Below are 22,658 nucleotides of genomic sequence, written 5' to 3'. Positions count from 1 at the left end.
ACCCGTTGTCCGAAGCATCCGCTCACACTTATCAAGAAAGCCCTGAGCATCCTCTAACTCAGCACCGCTAAATAATGGAGGTCGAAGTCTCCCAAATCTCTCAAGTCTCCTCTGCTCATCATCAGCCATAACGGGGACTACGGGGGCCTGAGCAGCTATAATCGGTTGGGCTGGTAGTGCCCCCGGGGTCTGGAGTCCCTGCATCACCTGCTCGGGTGTGCGGGCAGCGGGAGTCTGAGTACCTCCCCCGGCCTGAGAAGTGGTTGCTGCGGCCGGAACAGAGACTGCCTGAGCAAGACTGGTACACATGGTCAGAATCTGAGCTAAGGCCTCCTGAAGGCATAGAATCAAGATGGGCACAACTGGTGCCTGAGATGGCCACACTGGCTCAACTGTATCTTGTACTTGCTCCTGAGCTGGAGCGACTGGTGGGTCTGCAGGTGCTGCCCTAGCCGCTGTACGAGCTGTACCCCTGCCCCTACCACGGCCTTTACCGCGACCTCGGCCTCTCGCGGCCCTAGCTGGTGGTACTGGTGGTTGTTCGCCCTGACCGGTAGCACGTGTACTTACCATCTGTGAGAGAATAGAATAACAGAAAATTAGTTACCGGAATCAACAAATCCGAAAGACAAGAATACAAGAATGTGAAATTCAGGGTTCGACAACCTCTCGAAGATAAGTACAGACGTCTCCGGACCGATCCGCAAGACTCTACTAAACTAGCTCATGACTCGTGAGACCTATGTAACCTAGGCTCTGATATCAACTTGTCACGACCCAAAACCAACAGTCATGATGACGCCTATCGTGGAACTAGACAAGCCAATTATTCAACTATTCCAACATAACCAAAAGCTTTAAAAAATAAAATACGGAAGCGGTTAAAATTTAGGGAAAACCTTTGAAAAAAGAAATAAATACGCAACCCAATACAATCTCTCCCAAAATCGGGATGTCACCGAGTACATGAGCATCTACAACTGAAAATAGTCTAATACAGTGTCTAAAGAGTAAAAACTGAAATACAAGTAAAGATAACGAAGGAGGGTCAAGGTAAGCGAACGTCATGCAACTACCTCGATAGTCTCCCGAGATCCTGACTCCACACTCAGCAGCCGCTGTGACCATAAGCACCTGGATCTGCACACGAGGTGCAGGGTGTAGTGTGACTACAACGAAATCAGTAAGTAACAAATCAAAACTTTGGACTGAAAGTAGTGACGAACTCAACCGGCATAATTCAATATAGAAATAACAATGCAGAAACGTAGGCATGCTTTCAGGTTCAACAGATAAACTCAAATAGTAAAATAGATCAAATCTGAATGATAAGAAGAATATAACTTCTCTACTTCTACATGCCAATGCACATGCTATATGTGATACACCATGCTGACAGCCTCATGTGCTCACACTCTCAATTTCTCAATCACTTAGTACTGTATATGGCCAATCCGGCCCATGGAAGATCCATCCCGGAATATATACATTGACTGACAATCAGTCACCCAGTACCGAGTAGGGCCAATCTGGCCCGTGGGGAAGATCCATCCCCAGGTATATAATGCTTCAGACAAGATCCATGTCTAGGGAAGATCCATCCCTCAATATAATCAATCGCGCTCCTTGGGGTGTGTGCAGACTCAGGAGAGGCTCCTTCATCCCAGGCGCTATCATAAATCAGTATAACTGCTGCAACGTGTAAGTTGATCCCATAAATGTCACTCATAGTCAGGCCCTCGGCCTCACTCAGTCATCAATCTCTCCAGTCTCTCTCACGGGCTCGCCATGTCAATGAAACTAGCTCGAAAACAATGATATAATGCATCAATAAATAACAATAGAGACTGAAATATGATGTGAAATGAATGAATATGACTGAGTACGAAATATCAATGAAATCGGTAAGATAGCAACAAGAAACGGCCACTACGAGTCCCAACAGTATCGAAATATAGCCTAGACATGATCTTTAGCATGTTTAACAGCTTAATTACTTTATCACATGATGAAAACACGGACATCAACAAGATAAGTCCACTATACGGTGCCATGGAATCAACTAGGCCACAATTCTCACGGTGCATGCCCGCACGCCCGTCACTTGGCATGTGCGTCACCAATCATATACCACATATTTCGGGGTTTCGAACCCTCAGAGCCAAGTTTAGAAGTGTTATTTACCTCAATCTGAGCAAAACTCTACTCCAACACGCCTTTGCCTCGCAAATCGACCTCCAAATGCCTCGAATCTAGCCATAACAGTACGATACAATCAATATGGGCTAAAGGAATCAATTCTACCAGAAATTACTAAGTTATAACTCAAAAAACCGAAATCGGCACAAAATCGGTCCCCGAGCCCACGTCTCGGAATCCAACAAATATCACCAAACCCGAAAGCCCATTCAACCCCGAGTCTAACCATATCAAATTTACTCAAATCCTATTACAAAATCCCATTCAAAACCTCAAAAATCTAGCCCAAAAACTCTTCTTCATTTTCCTAAACTTTTCACCCCAAATGACAAATTTAATGATAGAATCAAGGCATAATCATGGAAATTAACCAAAACTAGATAGGAATCACTTACCCCAAACACCCACATGAAAATCCCTCCAAAAGTCACCTTCTACCGAACTCCCAAATCAACTTTGTGATATGAACTCGAAACCCTCGTTTTTGAAACTTATAATCTGCCCAGTTATGCCTTCATTGCGAACGCGACCATTGCCTCGCGTTCGCGTAGCACAATTTCGTCTGCTGCCCAAAACCTCCTTCGCGAACGCGTTCAACCACTCGCGAACGCGATGCTTCGCTGACCCCTCACTTCACGAACGTGACCACCCTTCCGTGAACGCGTAGAACAAATGCGTGGGGTCCCAATTGCCTCTTCTCTTCTTCGCGAACGCGTGACCCTTCTCGTGTTCACGATGCACACACTGCCCAAACTTTCGCGAATGCGACCGCCTCTTCACGAACGCGAAGAGCAAATCCTCATCCGTCTCTAGATACACTTCGCGAACGCGAAGCCTTCCTCGCGAACGCACTAGAGGAAACAAGTAAAAGGAAACACCAGCAGTCTTCAGCCATTGCCAAGTCCAAAAATGATCCGCTAACCATCTGAAACTCACCCGAGGCCCCCGGGACCTCAACAAAATATATAATCAAGTCCCAAAACATCATACGAACTTAGCGGAGCCTTCAAACCATCTCGAACAACATCAAAAACACGAATCACACATAGATTCAAGCCTAATGAACATTAAACTCCCAATTTCTACAAACGATGCTGAAACCTATCAAATCACATCCGATTGACCCTAAATTTTACACACAAGTCACAAATGACACCACAAACCTACTCCAACTTCCGAAATCGGAATTCGACCCCGATATCAAAAAGTCCACTCCCGGTCAAACTTCCCAAAAATTCAACTTTCGTCATTTCAAGCCTAATTCAACTACAGACCTCCAAATCATAATCCGAACACGTTCTTAAGTCCATAATCACCTAACGCAGCTAACAAAACCATCAAAATGCAAATCCGTGGTCGTTTACCCATTAGTGAATATCCGATCAACTTTTCCAACTTAAGCTTTCCATTATGAGACTATGTATCTCAATTCATTCAAAAATCTCTCCGAACCCGAATCAACTAACTTGATAAGTCATATAACAGTTATAAAGTACAAAATGAGTAGTAAATGGGGGGGCAGGGCTACAACTCTTGAAACGACCGGCCGGGTCGTTATATCAGCACTATCCAGTGTTTGTAAGAGGCGAAAATGCATAAATCTAAGTCCAAATAAACATTTAAATAGCCCATCATTTGCTCAGTATCATTCTCTAAGAACTTCAGTATTGTTTTATTGATTTATCATATAACTAAATGACCTTTTTATATTCTATTGTTTCTCATAAGAATTGAATGTATCATAAGATGTTAATTGATTTCTTTATACTAACATTCCCTTAATTCATAATGTTATGTTCATTACTTCCTTGGCTAGCTTCTTTTCTGAAATTTCAGGAGCTTTGTCTTTTTTTTTCCCTAGTGCTTGATCCAGAATAAATCATCAAGTGCCTATTTTCTGCACCTAGCAGTTGTCTTAGCTCAACTCTGAGTCATATTTTATAATGCTATAGCTAAACTTTTCATGCCTAGCTATGTCATTCTCTCTTGTGGGTGCTTTGAATGAATATTAAGAGTGTTACTGTCCAACATGTTTTATGGTCCAGTTAAAGCCATGCATCTGTGAGCAAGCATGCCTTGGATGTTTTTTACCTGGAAATATTTTAAAAGCATTAGAAGTATGGTGTGGTGCAAAAAGTTTAAAGCATGTTCACTTAGTACTAGGTTTGAATCATTTAGTATAGACATATCATCTTAAGCTACTTTAGCCATGCTGACAGAGAAAAAATGAATGTAATATGTTACTGGTCTTGACCGGTAAGCAGGGCATTACGACAGGCAGCGCTTTGCCATGTCACTTTCTCTTTGTGCGTTATATACCTAATAACTATCGCAAGTGGATGTTTTTGCATTATTTACCGGACAAAAGTTTTTGCAAATGGATCATCTAATTTCATAGTAAGCATTTTTGTGAATAATGTCATAGGTTGAAGATTGTAACAATCACCTCATCATTCTTTAGCCTTATAACCTTTGCATTATCAGCGCAAAGTTGTCACTATATAACTTATCTTTTCATTATCGGCTCAAAGTTATGACTACATAATTTTAACTTCTGCAAATAGGTCTATTGTTACAAAGTGCATAATCTAATTGTTAGTATGGTATGTTATAACTCAGTAACAAGACTGTCACGATCCAAAATCCATTAAAGGTTGTGATGGCGCCGGACACCGCTGTCAGGCAAGCCAAAAATAAATACTTAATTTGGTTCTCATTTTAATATCTTTGAAATCATATTTTCCTTCAATTAAATAATAAAAGATGGAATTCACAGTGTAAATAATAATATTCTTAACAATTTCAATACAGAACAACCCATAATCACCCCAAAACCCGGTGTCACAAGTGCATGAGCATCAACTAGGAATGTAAAATAAAATACAACATCTTTCAGGAATATAAATTTGGACAGGAGAAATACAAATACTCTGAAGGAGCCTATGCCGGCTGCGGGTCGTAATATGGAATGCAGCTCACGTAAGTCCCCGCATGCATACATGCCTCTGCTCTCACAAGGCCACTAGTCACATATGTACCTTCACAAAAATGTGCAGCAAGTGTTGTATGAGTACGTAATCAACGTGTACCCAGTAAGTATCTAGCCTAACCCCGGAGGAGTAGTGACGAGAGGTCGACATCGACACTCACTAGTGGTCCAATAATATCAGATACAGTAAAGAGGTAAGTAAATATGAGACAGAGTAAATAAATGAGATGGACAAGTATAAATCACGTGGTACAGATCCCCCCTCTTTACGAGGAACTCAAGCTCTCCATTAGAAATTCCCTTCTTAATCGGAGCATATATATAGATATAGTGGATCTCATCAGATGGATTGTTATAACTCAAATCGGGAAAACTCGCAAATATACTGACTTTTTGCCAAATATTACGCATGATTCCATGAGGATATGATATAGGAAATGCCGAGGCGTACGGCCCGATCCAACATAAATATTTAAACTGTGCACTGCCGAGGGTTGAACGACACGAACCATAGATACATCTATTAAACTGCTGAGGCGAACGGCCCGCTCCCATGAGAGTGTGGTACATAAATCCTGCCGAGGTGATCGGCCCGATCCGATAAGAGTGAAATACACAATGTTGCCGAGGCGAACGGCCCGATCCCATAAGAGTGAAATACATAATCCTGCGGAGGCGAACGACCCGATCCCATAAGAATGAAATATATAATTCTGCCGAGGGAAACGGCCCGATCCCATTAGAATAAGAAGCTTGGACAGGTCCTTGACCCCACTCACGAATAAATATGCGAGTTGCAATTTCTTTAATAAAAACCTTTCAATGAAGTATATATATATATATCACGAAAACGTGTCGTAGAAGGAGTAAATTTATTCGGTGACTAATCATGAACTCGTGAAGTGTCTACAAAAACAAGTCTAGTCTCAAGTAGGTATGTAAAACAGAGGAATTTATTAGGCGAGAAAATGCTCAAATAGTGCAGCTACAACATGATGTGAACCTAAGCCTACCCGGACAATAGCATGAATGTATCTACGTACGGGCTCTCGTCACCTCGCGTGTTCGCAGCCCCCACAACAAGTAGCACACATCAATATACAACACTAGGGGTAACTTTTCCTAACACCGCCCTAACACCTCAAACCGGTGACCGCCGATCGAAAACTAGTCAAATAAGATGCAACCCAATCAAAATATACTCTAATACTCATAATTAATCAATTTATAATAATTTTCAATTCCGCTCGAAAAATCGATAGAGCAACCCTCGGGCCTACATGCCCGGATTCTGAAATTTTTTGATGATAAACTTTACCCATATTACCACGAACTCAAATATATAATTTATTTCAAATTCCATGTCCAATTTTGTGGTCAAAATCCAAAAATACCAATTTCTAGGTTTTTCTTCAAAATCCCAAATTTTCACAAATTTTCAAGTCTAAATCCATATATAATCCAAGTATTTAACTTGCAATAGGTGGGAATTACTTACCTTGACATAGATGACGAAAATCTCACTTCCAAGAGCTCCAAAAATTGCCCAACCAAATGAAAAATGGAGGAAAATGGCCATATCCCGTCTTTAAAATCCTCACTGCATAGGCGACCCTTCTTCGTGAACGCGGCACATCCCTCGCGTTCACGAGGCTCAACAACCTCACACCCAGAAATCTCTCTTCACGTTCGCGGCACTCTAATCGTGTTCACGAAGGCCAGCTGTCCAAACCCCTCGCGTTCGCGTTCGCGTTCTCGTTCTCGTTCACGTTCGCGTTCGCGTTCGCGTTCCCTTCTACGCGTTCGCACACGCCAAATGGTCTCAAATCACATCAAACAACATCAAAATCATGAATTTCACCCCAATTCAAACTTAATGAACTTAAGAACTTCAAACTTCGACATTCGATACTGAAACCCATCAAATCACATCCGATTGACCTCAAATTTTGCACACAAGTCAATTCAACATTACGGACCTACTCCAACTCCCAGAATCGGATTCCGACCCCGATATAAAAAAGTCCACTCCCGGTCAAACTTATCATAAACCTTCAGATTTCTAACTTCCGCCAAATGACCCAAAAATGCCCTACGGACCTCCGAATTCACTTCCGGATGCGCTCCCAATACCAGACTCGAAATCCCAAATGGACATTGATAACATTGAAATACACTTCAACCGAAATTTATGAAATTCTTCCAAAATGCCAACTACTACAATAGGCGCCGAAAAGTTCCCGGCTCATCCAAAACCCGATCCAGACATACGCCCAAGTCCAATATCATCATACGAACCTGTTGGAACCTTCAAATCCCAGTTCCGAGGTCGTTTACTCAAAATCACACTTTAGTCAATTCCTCCAACTTAAGGCTTTTGAAATTAGAATTCTCTTTCCAAATCAACTCCGAACTTCCCGAAATTCAATTCCGACCATGCGTATAAGTCATAATACCCGAAGGGAAGCTGCTCATGGCCTCAAACCGCCGAACGACGCGTTAGAGCTCAAAACGACTGGTCGGGTCGTTACATTCTCTCCCACTTAAACATACGTTTGTCCTCGAACGTGCTAAGAACTGCTTTGGAGTTGTCTGAAATCACTGTTTAACACCTCGTGCACTTACCCGTGCCTCCACGACCCCGTTGAGCTCATCCGCTCGAGCAAACCTGGAAATCCTCTCTTTTATCTAGTCAAATAAGCCTTGGATCTAAATTCCAACATCTGAAATTCTTTACCAGGTCTGCTTGCAACATACGAACACCGTACCCATCACTACACGATGTACCCATACATGATTGTATACCCTTACTGAATTCACACCATGCACTGCATTATTCACATGTCCATAATGACATCCCCTGACAACAATAGCCGAAATTCCACGAATCTGAGACCCGCAACGCACCTCATGAAGCATATAAGTCCCCTCCCATCTCTCAAAACACTGACACGACAGAAAGGATGTGTAGAAACGCATAACTACCTGCCGAATCACAACTCATGGAGTCTCTCCTCCCGACAAGAACCCTTACCTCATTCTGGACTGAATATCGATATTTACTCTTTAATGTGCCTCATATAAACCTGATCGCACTGATCCCAGGTCCAATAATCTCGTCTCACCCAATACAAGCTACTCAGGTAATAAGCCACCTCAGACGTTGCAAAAAGTTTCATATGATGCCACAATGTGCCAACAAGCTACAAACTCGAATGTGATACATAAGGAAACGAACTCTGGAAAGCATTTCTCAACCCACGTAACTAATTTAAACAACCGAAAATATATTATGGACCTTCCACAGAAAAATGAGAAGCAAAATACACAATAGAAGATATGGGATACTGTACTCAACATCACACTATTGCGGCGTGCAACCCGATCCAACCATGATACCGTTGCGGTGTGCAACCTGATCCAACCATGATACCTGTGGCGGCGTGCCACCCGATCCACACATAATAATCTATAAGAAAATACTTAGCGAGCTAAAATGCTCATAACTACAAAATACTCGAATATCGACCACAAACACGCGAAGTGCATAATACAAATCCTGGGGAGACAGATAGCGCCATACGCTATGAAACTCAAGCACAACTACGATGCAATAAATGACCCATATCCCGAGAGCCATCCTGCTCTCACAACACCACTAATTACATGGGATCTCAATACAAGTGGGAATAATCAAACCACCTCATAACCCACCTCGAATAATATAGAAATACACAGAAGGGCCAACAACAGAAATATCATCCAAGGCCCGACGACCCCTCCGAAAACAACGCTATGCTGAAATGAACACATCCGGCCTGATATAGAGCCCACATTCACATTTAGATCCATCCACGTACCTCAAGCCGATTCTGATCGTACCGCACTGGGCTAATAACCCTTCAAGGACCCAAAATGACCTATTCACGACTAATAAGAACATCCGTCAAATCCGAAACGAACTCACATGGTCCACAGCCCAAGGAATAAAATGCCTCTCAGACATAAACTCTCGCACTTGTGATATTACCATGACCTCCACATTCGGTCTCAATCTTTAACAATCAAGTGACTGACATGTCACACTTATACAAATCTCCCCGTAGGGCATGCTCGCACGACCATTCCGCTCAGATAGCAAGGTCCGCACATTTATACCACCAGTCGTTCTAATTCTGTAGAGTGAGTCAAAAATCTGTAAGTCAATACACCAAGCCTCTTCCACATGACACCGATCTCAGGTGATGCTAAAGACAATACCAGCTTACTCTAAACATCTAAATTCTTCCCTGCTCATCAGAGCTCTTGACATTCTTGTCGACATCAACTGCAACCTTGATCCTCAACTTCCAATTTATTCTTAACTTGCCTTAGAAACAATAATAGTTCCATTCATTACCGTAACGAAACCCAACAACACTCATCCCAAGTGACCCAATCCACGAGACCACATTGTCTCCAAAACCCATGAACCATCTCATACCCTTCTTATGCGCATATTCACATCTTCAACTGGTACACCCATTCTGAAAATTCCTCTATTAATCCGAAGTTATTTTTATCCTATTCCTCCAATGCCACACTGCAGATCGAAGATAACGTAGAACACTCCAAGCCCCTTTCATAAACCATTGCAAAAGCTCCATACTTAACCATACTACGAACTCGAAATCCTTAGGCATTGCACTTAGCTTGAAGCTACAATTACATAACCTTGGGACCCACCAATATTCCTCCTTCCTCATAGACATGAGCCTGCACAATCGACCTGCTAAATTTCTCGAAATCCTCCTGTTAAACATTTTGTGAACTTTCTGAATCACTAGCCACATTCACATATTCGACCTCTTACTGGATAGCTAGTAGAATTCTTCGTAGAAGCTCCGTCAACACCACGAAATCAGTAAACCATCCTAATCCCGTGCTCATTCACCAGCTGTAGAAGTCTGTTCACTACCCATTGGCATCAACTAACGGTGCGATAATACATTTCAAATCTGAGGTCATGTTGCATCCCTCTTCATATCAAGTAACTCCTTTTTGTTGTATACATCCTTCCTCAGTATAGCAGCCAATATTCCAAATTAGTCCGTAGACCTAGTCACTGTCCACCATAAATCCCAAATCACTCTAAACCTTCCCCACGGCGTGTAGCTATCCCTACCACAGAACCCATATGATACTCTGCCACTCTCCCACATTGGTCAAACCCTCTCCTTTAAGCAACTACTTGACTTCCGCTTCTCACACTTGGCCTCCCAGAAATTTAACCACCACAAGACACCTTTCACATGTCCTTCCTCATCCTCCGCTGCCCAGTTGTTGCCTTAAATCAAAATCCGTCTCTGTAGCACTTGAACCAATAGATCGCTACCAATTTTAAAGCCTCTCTAAATATTATCCTTCTCGAACGATCAACACTAGGAACACCGATTCGATCCTGAACCACTGCACACCGCGATCTCTAATAGCCGCTTCCCCGGCACTATTCCACAATACCCTGCCCCAAATGCGAATTAAAGAAGACCATAACATCGGCGAATCGTAACGCGTTTAACAAGGGCGATGAAACCACATCACAATTGAGAACTCCACCACGCTCAAAATACCAAGTCTCGTTACTCCATCAACCCAAACACTCATAGTCCGATTGCCTTTCCTCCGTTGGAAATAAAATACTGAGCCTCTAAATCATGCACTGAGTAAAATCTCCCTTCAAGTCATTCACTGCCTCGACGCATAGACAGGCATCCTACCATTACACAAACATGGTGCGATAACAACGCATGAATCATCATAACAATCAATGCCAAATCTCAAAACCATAGGAAATACTGATGCTGAGCTGAAATGACAGGACGACCTTCCACAAGGCGACGGTAATAGCCCAATCAAACATGCAGGCAGAGACATCCTGCACCACCTCTGTAGTACTATGCCAATTACTCGATTCCCAATCTATAACAAGCGCTTCACGTCGCATAATATTGAATATGAAAGAAATAAAGGTACAAACCTCAAAAGAATCAATTCGCACGATGAGGAATCAAGAAGGGAACTACTCCTAACAGCCTTGTAGCCTCTCGAAGATAAGTACAGACGTCTCCGTACCGATCCACAAAACTCTACTAGACTCACTCATGACTCGTGAGACCTAAGTGAACCTAGCGCTCTGATACCATGTTGTCACGACCCAAAATCCATTAAAGGTCGTGATGGCGCCGGACACCGCTGTCAAGCAAGCCAAAAATAAATACTTAATTTGGTTCTCATTTTAATATCTTTGAAGTCATATTTTCTTTCAATTAAATAGTAAAAGATGGAATTCACATTGTAAATAATAATATTCTTAACAATTTCAATATAGAACAACCCATAATCACCCCAAAACCCGGTGTCACAACATGAGCATCAACTAGGAATGTAAAATAAAATACAGCATCTGTCTGGAATACAAATTTGGGCAGGAAAAATATAAATACTCAGAAGGAGACTCTTTCGGCTACGGGTCGTAATATGGAATGCAGCTCATGTAAGTCCCTACATGCATACATGCCTCTGCTCTCACAAGGCCACTAGTCACATATGTACATGTACAAAAATGTGCAGCAAGTGTAGTATGAGTACGTAATCAAAGTGTATCCAGTAAGTATCTAGCCTAACCCCAGAAGAGTAGTGACCAGGGGTCGACATCGACACTCACGAGTGGTCCAATAACATCAGGTACAGTAAAGAGGTAAGTAAATATGAGGCAGAGCAAATAAATGAGATGAACAAGTATAAATCACTAGGTACAGATCCCCCCACTTTACGAGGAACTCAAGCTCTCCATTCCCTTCTTAACCGGAGCATATATATAGATATAGTGGATCTCATCAGATAGATTGTCATAACTCAAATCGGGAAAACTCGCAGATACACTAGCTTCTTGCCAAATATTACACACGATTCCATGAGGATATGATATAGGAAATGCCGAAGCGTATGGGCCGATCCAACATAAATATTTAAACAGTGCACTGCCGAGGGTCGAACGGCATGAATTATAGATACATCTATTAAACTGCCGAGGAGAATGGCCCGCTCCCATGAGAGTGTGGCATATAAACCCTGCCGAGGAGTTCGGCCCGATCCCATAAGAGTGAAATACATAATCCTGCCGAGGCGAGCGGCTCAATCCCATAAGAGTGAAATACATAATCCTGCTGAGGCGAATGACCCGATCCCATTAGAATAAGAAGCTTGGACGGGTCCTTGACCCCACTCACGAATAAACGTGTGAGTTGCAATTTTTTTAATAAAAACCTTTCAATGTAATTTCTTTAACAAAAACCTTTCAATGAAGTATATATATATAAACATGCCGTAGGAGGAGTAAAGTTATTCGGTGACTAATCGTGAACTTGTGAAGTCTCTACAATAACAAGTCTAGTCTCAAGTAGGAATGTAAAACAGAGGAATTTAATAGGCGAGAAAATGCTCAAATAGTGCAGCTACAACATGATGTGAACCTAAGCCTACCTGGACAATTGCATAAATGTAGCTACGTACGGGCTCTCGTCACCTCGCACGTACGTAGCCCTCACAACAAGTAACACACATCAATATACAACACGTAGAGGTAATTTCCCCTCACAGAGTTAGACATGAGACTTACCTCACTCTGACATTCCAAACCCGGTTCCAGCACCGCCCTAACACCTCAAACCGGTAACCGCCGATCCAAAACTAGTCAAATAAGATGCAACCCAATCAAAATATACTCTAATACTCATAATTAATCAATTTATAACAATTTTCAACTCCGCTCAAAAAATCGATAAAGCAATCCTCGAGCCCACGTGCCCGGATTCCGAAAATATTCAAAGATAAAATTTACCCATAACACCACGAACTCAAATATATAATTTATTCTAAATTTCATGTCCAATTTCGTGGTCAAAATCCAAAATACCAATTTCTAGGTTTTTCTTCAAAATCCCAAATTTTCACAAATTTTCAAGTCTAAATTCATATATAATACAAGTATTTAACTTGCAATAGGTGGGAATCACTTACCTTGACATAGATGACGAAACTCTCCCTTCCAAGAGCTCCATAAATTGTCCAGCCAAATGAAAAATGGAGGAAAATGGCCAAATCCCGTCCTTTAAAAACCTCACTACCCAGGCGACCCTTATTCGCGAACGCGACACATCCCTCGCGTTCGCGATGCTCAACAACCTCACGCCCAGAAATATCTCTTCGCGTTCCCAGCACTCTGATTGCGTTCGCGAAGGCCAGCTTCCCAGACCTCTCGCGTTCGCGTTCCTTTCTACGCGTTCGTGCAGGCCAAATGGCCTTAGGCCCATCTCCCCCTTTCTTCTTCGCGTTCGCGTCGCCTTGGCCGCGTTCGCGAAAGCTTGCCCAGCTCTTGCCTCGCGTTCACGTCCACTTGCTCGCGTTCGCGAAGGCCAACCCAGCAGCCTTACAATTTCCTCTATGCGAACGCGGGACTTCCTTCGCGTTCGCGAAGAAGGACACCAGACACCAACAACAGCAGTCCAAAACAGCCCGAAATAATCTGAAACCATCCCGAAACACACCCAAGGCCCCCGGGACCCCATCTAAATCACACAAACCAGTCCCATAACATAACACGGACCTGCTCGCGGTCTGAAATCACATCAAACAACATCAAAATCATGAATTGCACCCCAATTTAAACTTAATGAACTTTAAAACTTCAAACTTCAACATTCGATGTCGAAACCCATCAAATCACGTCCGATTAACCTCAAATTTTGCATACAAGTCACATTCGACATTACGGACCTACTTCAACTTCCGGAATCGGATTCCTACCCCGATATCAAAAAGTCCACTCCTGGTCAAACTTCTCATAAAGCTTCAGATTTCTAACTTCCGCCAAATGACCCCAAAATGACCTACGGACCTCCGAATCCACTTCTGAAAGCGCTCCCAATACCAGAATCACCATACGGAACTTTTTCCAGATTCGGAATCCCAAACGGTCATCGATAACATTGAAATACACTTCAACCCATATTTATAAAATTCTTCCAAAATGCCAATTTCTACAATAGGCGCCGAAACGCTCACGGGTCATCCAAAATCCGATCCGGACATACGCCCAAGTCCAATATCATCATACAAACCTGTTGGAACTTTCAAATCCCAGTTCCGAGGTCGTTTAGTCAAAATCACACTTTAGTCAATTCTTCCAACTTAAGGCTCCCAGAATTAGAATTCTCTTTCCAGATCAATTCCGAACTTTTCGAACTTCCCGAAATTCAATTCCGACCACGCGTACAAGTCATAATACCTGAAGTGAAGTTGCTCATGGTCTCAAACCAACGAACGACACGTTAGAGCTCAAAACGACCGATCGGGTCGTTACAAAGACTATATCATACTATCATGTGTTAATATTCATTTTATTTTATTATTTCAGGTCATATTCTTTGATGTTCAGAAATTTGACATGTAAAAAACTTAATTATGATCAAGAGTTACATAAATTGTTATGTGCTATTTGTTGTCTAGTATCGTAGCTATGTCTCACCAGTTATTTGAAACAAACTGTTGGTTATTTAGTTCAAATAGTTTATTTCTTTTTAATATGTCGGTACTATGAAATTACGGATTGGTGGTTGTTTTTGTCGTGAATTTTAAGAAATGTATTAATCTTTTTAAAATGACTGCAATTCTAATTATTATTTGTGAATGTAAATAAGCAAACGAGCATTAGAAGTGTTAAATTTTGTTAAATAAAGGTCATTTCACAGAAACTTTAGTTGCCATTACAATTTCCACTAAAAGTAGTCCCTATTGTTGGCAATTGATGGGTTTTTACCAGCAATAACAACTGTCGCTAAATATATGAGGTAGCATATTCCACAGGTAGTTTTACTGGCCATTGTAATGGTCGGTAAATAAATGCCACTAAAAGTAATGACCTTTAATAAATGGTGCTTTTACCGGCACTCAGTTGAATTGCCGCTAAAACCTTTAATGACGTTGGATACAACGGCTAATAAGCAATTGCTGGTAAAAGATTTTACGGCAATTTCTATTTCCGCTAAAGTCAAACTTTATTGCCACTAAATGCCATTTTTGTTGTAGTGAGTAAACTTATTTGGCATAAGTAGTATAACTTGAATTCAATATTATAGAAAAAACATATAATAATCCAAAATTTTAATAATTCAATAAGCAATAAAGCGAAACACGTAAACGTTTACCAAAGAAAAATTTAATAAATCTCGTTTTCATTCAATTTATCAAATAATGTTTCTCTCTCTTGTCCTCATCGTTTTCCTCTGTAAGCTAACTCCTTGTTGTATAGTTGTGTTTGGGTGTCATGGATTCATGGTGCAGTGGTGTAACGACCCAAATGGTCGTTTTGAGTATTTTAGCCCCGATCCCCTATTTATTGCCTCATCTATATTGTATTGTTGTTATGTGATTTGCTGGGGTGTTTGGTTTTGATTTCGGGTGAGTTTCCGGGTGAAATGGGATACCTAGTACCTAAGTTGGAGGATTAAGTTGAAAGGGTTGACCGTAGTTTGACTTTTGTGTAGATGACTCCAAAATAGAGTTTTGACGATTTCAATAGATCTGTATGGTGATTTTGGACTCAAGAGCATGTTCGGATGTTGATTTGGAGGTTCGTAGGTCGTTTCGGCTTGAATTGGCAAAAGTTAGAAAGTTGAAGGTTTGGAAGGTTGAGAAGTTTAACCGAGAGTTGACATTATTGATATCAGATTCAGATTTCGATTTCGGAAGTTGGAATAGGTCCGTCATGTCATTTATGACTTGTGTACAAAATTCGAGGTCAATCAGAATTGTTTTGGTGTGATTCGACGTTAGTTTTGGAAGTCGGATGTTCGTAGTTTCAATAGGTTTGAATTTGGTTTCGATCGTAGAATCGATGTTGTTTGATGTAATTTATGGCCCCGAATAGGTCCGTTATGTATTTTGGAACTTGTTGGTATATTCGGACGGGGTCCTGGGAGCCCTAGGTGTGAATCGGATTGAATCCAGAGCAATTTTGGACTTGATGGATTGCTGAACGTGTTGTTGTTCTGGTGTCCTCACACCTGCGGAGGGTTTTGCCGCAGGTGCAGACACGCAGGTGCGTGAGGTTGATTGCAGGAGCGGCCTTGAGTGAGCTTGGATGGGACCGCAGGTTCTAGGTGATTTCCGTAGCTGTGAGTCTGCAGGTGCGGAGGAGCTGGTCGCAGATGCGGACTGGGCCAACTTGGTCTATGATCGCAAAAGTGGACATTGTCTGCAGGAGCGCATGCGCAGAAACGCTCCTATGTTAGCAAGAGAAAAAGCGCATATGCGCGTTTGTATCCGCAGAAGCGGAGTATGCTGGACCTTAGTTGGAACCGTACCTACGATGGATTTTTCGCAGGTGCGATCCTATGCCCGCGGATGCGAAATCGCTGGGCAGAAATAGAGGTCTTCGAGGGTTTAATATTTTTTTTCATTTTTGGACCAAGAGAGTTCGGTTTGTGGCGATTATTTGAGGGATTTTCAGGGAAATTATCAGGGTAAGTGATTCTAACTCGGTTTTGGCTATATTACACGAATTTATTGTTATTTTCATCATTTAATTAGTGGTTTCAGTTGAAAATTTAGGAAAACATTGTGAAAACTTCTTAGAATAAATTGTTGGGATTTGAAATGCGATTTAAAGTCGGATTTGAGTAATTTTTGTATAGTTGGACTCCTTATTGGGTGTTCAGATTTTATAATTTTGGTCGGGTTCTGAGACGCGAGCCCAGGGTTGAATTTTTTAGTTGACTTTTTATTTCTCTTTAAAGATCGTAACTTTATTGTTCAGAATAGTTTCTTTTAGTTTATATTTATAGTATGAAGTTGTTTTAGCTAGATTCGAGCCGTCCGGAGTTGGATAATCGAGGGAAAGACTTACTAGTGGATTGAGTTAGCATGTTTTAAGGTAAGTGTCTTGCCTAACTTTTTGTGGGGGATTACCCCTTAGGATTGGTGTTGTTTTGTATTAATTGTGATATGTGAAGCCGTGTACGCAAGGTGACGAGTGAGTACACAGGCTAAATGTGGTAATTGACCGGTTTTAGCTATGTATATTCTTTTCATGCCTTTAATTGAGTTACCATAATATGTTATATTCATCATCTTTAGTCTATCTTCATATGCTTTACTTGTCTTACCTCTTACTTGTTATTTGCCTTTACATGCCAAGTTGAAATTATTGTTTCCTCTATTCCTTATTCATTATTTAACTATTGAGTTCCTTACTTGAAATTGTTATTTCTTGGAATATCTTGTTGTTGAAATTGGTATTGAGTTATAAAAGCCGTGATTCACATTGAGACAAAGTTGTTAAGTTGTGAAATACTATTCTTGTTGAGTTATTCACTTCCGGTTGTTATTGTTGAGTCATGGGCTATTTATTGTGGAAATACCATTATTTTGGTTGGCAAGCTGTGATATTGGGCAGTTAAGGTGCGATTTGTGATACATTGGGATATTGATACACATGCGGTGGTATAAGGATTGGGGTTGAAATGCATGCGGTGAAATAAGGTGGGCTTGATATGCGTGGTGCTAGTAGGGAAACTACTTGAAGCCACGCGGGGTGATAAGGTGGGCTAAAACGCGTGAAGCTATTTTGGGAAAAATAATTTTCAAAACTAAATACAAGGGTCCCACGGTAATATAAGAAAAGATTGTGAATTATTTTGTGATTTGAGACTACGAGGTGGTACCTCAGTAGTGATTCTTGTTGATACTTTTCTATTATATCACTTGTTGTTTTTGTTGATTTGTTTCCTTGGCATAGTATTCTTTCCTTCCTTCTATGATGCCTTATTGGCCCGAATCTTGATTTTGACCAAGTGAGCTCGAGGTTGACGTTTGTTGACTTTTACAAAAATGATCTAAATTGAACCTCTTTCGTTTGTGGGTAGTTTCTAAAGCTTATTTCGAATCATTTGGTCAATAATTTGTTAGGTTTAGTTGGCTTGGAGGCTTGATCAAAAGGCAATGTCGTGGTTGATTGATCGCTTGGGTTGCGGGGTGAGGTAAGTATTGGGTCTAGCCTTGATTTGAGGGAATTAGAAACCCTTGAACTACATGTTATGTGAATTACGTGTGAAATGGCGTATATGCGAGGAGATGAGTGTATATACGCCGTCAAAATAATTATTTTCATGTTTTCTCGTTTTTCATGAATTATCTCATTAAATGCTTTAATTGTTACATGCTTTAATTGTTTTCTATGCTGTAATTTGTTATTTGTCATTAAGTATTCTTGTATGGAATAGTTTGTCCCTTCACTTACTCCGTGATTAATTGCTACTGGCCTTAACTGTTTTACTTGCATACTTTAATTGTCACATGTTTTACTTGTCATGTTATTTTGTAATATTTGTTACATTTCTTTGATTATTACATGGTTCATTTATTGCCTTGCACTCATACTCTTTGATTGTAGAAATTCTTGTAAATTGAGTTATTTGATTGTTTATGTTCATTGAAATTGTTTGTGGATCGGGTTGCATGCAACAACGGGAATTGAAGGATAATAAATTGAAATTGTGGAATAAGGGAGGATTATGATATTGATAAATAATAATATGGTGGGATTGGGTTGCGCGCCGCAACGGTTTGTGTACGTAATAATTGTTATTGATAAATGATGATATGGTGGAATAAGGGAGGATTTTGATATTGTTTAATGATGATATGTTGGAACAAGGGAGGATTATGATATTGATTAATGATAATATGGTGGGATCAGGTTGCACACCGCAAAAGACTATTTACATTATGCCTGATATTAATAAAGAATGTTAAGGTGGGATTGGGTTGCGCACCTCATTTGTTGTGTGTGTTGTACTTGTTGTTGTTGTTGTCATAAATTAACTGCTATACTTTCATTTTCTGTCTTTTTTCCCTTTTATTACAGAAAAATTCCCTTTGAGTTTATTCATTTTGTGTACAGGTTATTGTAAGTGGCTTGCTTTAGCCTCGTCACTAGTTTGTCGAGGTTAGGCTTGGCACTTACAGAGTACGTGAGGTCGGTTGTACTCATACTACTCTCTGCAATTCTTTTGCAGATAACGGAGTGGGTCATGAGCGATGTTCAGTAGATTTACGCGGATCCAGTTATGGACGAAGACTTGATGTACAGCTGTACAACATTCGAAGTCATGAAGTCCTCTTTCCTCCTATCTTTACTATTTTTTTTCTGAGTTCAAAACAATGTATTTTATTCAGACCCTGTTTTTAGCGCTCTAGACATTCATGTAGTCGTGACACCAGTTTTTGGGTTAAGTTTAGGCTCGTTATTCAGTATTGTTATACTATACTTCAGACTTATATTGTTTTCATTGTAATTATCTTGTCGTAAATTGTTAAAACCAGTAAGTTTTCTATTCACGTCGGTTTGCCTAGGAAGTAGATGTTCGGTGCCATCATGACCCCGAGGTTGGGATTCGGGGTCGTGACAAGTTATATCAGAGCAGTAGGTTGCTTAGGTCTCAAGAGTCATGAGCAAGCTTAGTAGAGTCTGAAGGATCAATACGGAGACGTCTGTACTTATCTTCTAGAGGCTGTGGAGTTTTAGGAAAAAATTCACTTCTTTCTTTCTCTATCGTGCGATTTCATTCTATTACTGATAATTGAACTATTCTATTCTTGTTCTCTCGCAGATGGCGAGAACGCACAATATCTGTAGCCAGACAGGAGTCGGAGCCCCCTGTGGAAGCTACTACCAGGGGTAGAGGCCGAGGTCGAGCCAGAGGTCGAGGCAGAGGCAGGACTCAGCCTAGAGCTCGAGCAACAACACCCCCACAGCCTCAGATTGATCATGAGGAGGAGGTCCTAGCTTAGACCGCACCCGTTGGACCAGCTCAGGTCCTGGAGGGATTCATAGTCACTCTAGTGCTTCAGGAATCTCTAGTTCTCAGTGGAACCAGTCGTCTCTTAGGCTGGGGAGGAGCACAGACTCCTGCTACTCACACCCAGAGCAGGTGGCTACACTATATCAGACTCTAGTATCCCAGCCAATTGGGGTAGTTTAGCCAATTGTTGTGGCATAGGCCGGGGATAGTCCTGCTATGTCTTCTGAGGCCCTGTTAGGGATGAATAAGTTTACCAAACTCATTCTTGTTCATTTTAGCGGTGCACCTTCTGAGGACCCACATGATTACATGGATCGTTACCACAAGGTGTTGCGCAACATGGGTATTGTTGAGACCAAAAGGGACGACTTTGTAGTGTTCCATATGACTGATTCTGCCAAGAGATGGTGGAGAGATTATGTGCTGACTAGACCAGCTGGTTTGCCTTCACTCACTTGGGATCAGTTTCTACAGCTATTTCTTGAGAAGTTCATTCCTTTCACTCCGAGAGAGGAGTATCACAGGCAGTTTGAGCGCCTTCAACAGGGTAGCATGACTGTCATCCAGTATGAGACTCGATTTGTCCACCTGGCTCGTCATGCCATTGGTTTATTCCCTACTGAGAGGGAGAGAGTAAGGAGATTCATTGATGGGCTCAATTTCAACATCAGGCTATTGGCCAATGAAACTGGAGATGATACTTATTTCGAGAGGGCCGTAGATATTTCTAGACGGATCGAGATGGTTCGTGGTCAGGAGAGGGGGCTGGTGTCCGATAAGAGACCTCGTCATTCCGGTGGTTTTAGTGGTGCCTCAACTGGAGGCAGGGGTACTTTTGGTAGACGCCATCCTCCTAGGACACTTTAGTTAGTGCTGCAGGCATCCCACAGTGCTTCGGGTAGTCGTGGTCCTTATGTATCTCATCCTGGGCAGCCAACCTACAGTGCACCATCAGCTCTTATTAGTGCACCTCCGATCCAGAGCTATCACCGTGGTTATCCGATCCGTTCGGGTCAGTTTCATCTTCAACAGCCATAACAACAGGATGTGTGGTTCGAGTGTGGGGGTACTGGTCACATCAGGAGGTACTGCCTAAGATTGTCGAGTAGCATGCCACAATAGAGTTCTCGTGCCATGGTTCCGGCATTAGTTGCTTTACCGCCCGCTCAGCCAGCTAGAGGTAGAGGTCAGGCCATTAGAGGTAGAGGTCAGGCCATTAGAGGTGGAGGCTAGCCAGCTAGAGGACGTCCGAGAGGTGGAGGTCAGGGTGGTGGGGCCCTACCCCATTTTTTTGCATTCCCAACTAGACCTGATGCCGATTCATCTGACGCCATTATCACATGTATTGTTCCAGTTTGCCATAGAGATGCTTCAATTCTATTTGATCCGCCATCTTCTTATTTCTATGTGTCATCCTATTTTGCTTCATATCTGGTTGTGCCTCGTGATTCTTTGAATGCTCCTATGTATATGTCCATGCCGGTGGGAGATTCTACCTTTGTAGACCGTGTCTATCTCTCGTGTGTGATTACTATTGGGAGTCTTGAGACTAGTGTATATCTTCAACTTCTTGATATGGTAGAATTTGATGTTATTTTGGGTATGGATTAGCTTTCACCTTATCATGCTATATTGGATTGTCATGTTAAGATGGTGACCTTAGCCATGCCGGGGTTGCCTGGATTAGAGTGGAAAGGGACTCCTACTAGCAGAGTTATTTCTTATGTGAAAGCTCGACATATGGTAGAGAAGGGATGTCTAGCTTATTTGGCCTCTATTCGCGATTCTAGTGCGTAGGTTCCTTCCATGGATTCAGTACCTGTTGTGTGTGAGTTTCTAGAGGTGTTTCCTACATATCTACCGGGGATGCCACCCGATAGAGATATTACTTCTGTATTGATTTGGCTCTGGGCACTCAGTCCATTTCTATTCCACCATACCGTATGGCCCCGCCTGAGTTGAAGGAACAAAAGGAGCAGTTGCAAGATTTACTTGATAAGGGATTCATTAGACCTAGTGTCTCGCCTTGGGGTGCGCATGTGTTGTTCGTGAAGAAGAAGGATGGCTCGATGAGGATGTATATAGACTATCGGTAGTGGAACAAAGTCACTATCAAGAACAAGTATCTGTTGTTGAGGATTGATGACTTATTTTATCAGCTTCAGGGTGCCAAAGTGTTTTTGAAGATTGACTTGAGGTCTGGATACCATCAGTTGAAGATTAGGGAATCAGATGTCCCTAAGACATCTTTTCGGACTCGATATGGGTATTATGTATTCCTAGTGATGTAATTTGGGTGGTGCCAAGCAAGTTACTATTGGAGATGATGGGGTGTTGCGGATGCAGGGTCGGGCTTCGTGAGTTGATTCTTGAGGAGGCCGACAGTTCGTGGTATTCCATTCATCCGGGTGCTTCCAAGATGTATCAGGACTTGAGGCAGCATTATTGGTGGAGAAGAATGAAGATGAATAAAGTAGATGCCTTTGTGGCTCGATGTCTAAATTGTCAGCAAGTAAAGTAAGAGCAACAGAGGCCTGGCGGTTTGCTTCAGAAGTTTGAGATTCCTGAGT

The 22,658-nt window shown here is 41.8% G+C and overlaps 1 long non-coding RNA gene across 2 annotated transcripts in view; it reads left to right on the top strand.

Annotated features, from left to right (window-relative positions):
* Positions 1-19,621, top strand: part of LOC107797266 (uncharacterized) — a 28,485-nt gene extending 8,864 nt beyond the window's left edge. Inside the window, exons 3-4 of one of the 2 annotated variants that reach the window (XR_012699243.1) lie at positions 18,194-18,264; positions 19,188-19,621. This is a non-coding gene — a long non-coding RNA (uncharacterized LOC107797266). The remainder of the gene's footprint in view (positions 1-18,193; positions 18,265-19,187) is intronic. The other variant, XR_012699242.1, reaches the window with a different exon arrangement.
* Positions 19,622-22,658: the final 3,037 nt, after the last annotated feature.

This window comes from Nicotiana tabacum, chromosome 15 (genome assembly GCF_000715075.1).
Source record: "Nicotiana tabacum cultivar K326 chromosome 15, ASM71507v2, whole genome shotgun sequence".
In the NCBI taxonomy this organism is placed as follows: Eukaryota; Viridiplantae; Streptophyta; class Magnoliopsida; order Solanales; family Solanaceae; genus Nicotiana; species Nicotiana tabacum.
The sequence above is the reverse complement of the archived record's forward strand: the minus strand, read 5'-3'. Positions and strand labels throughout refer to the sequence as shown.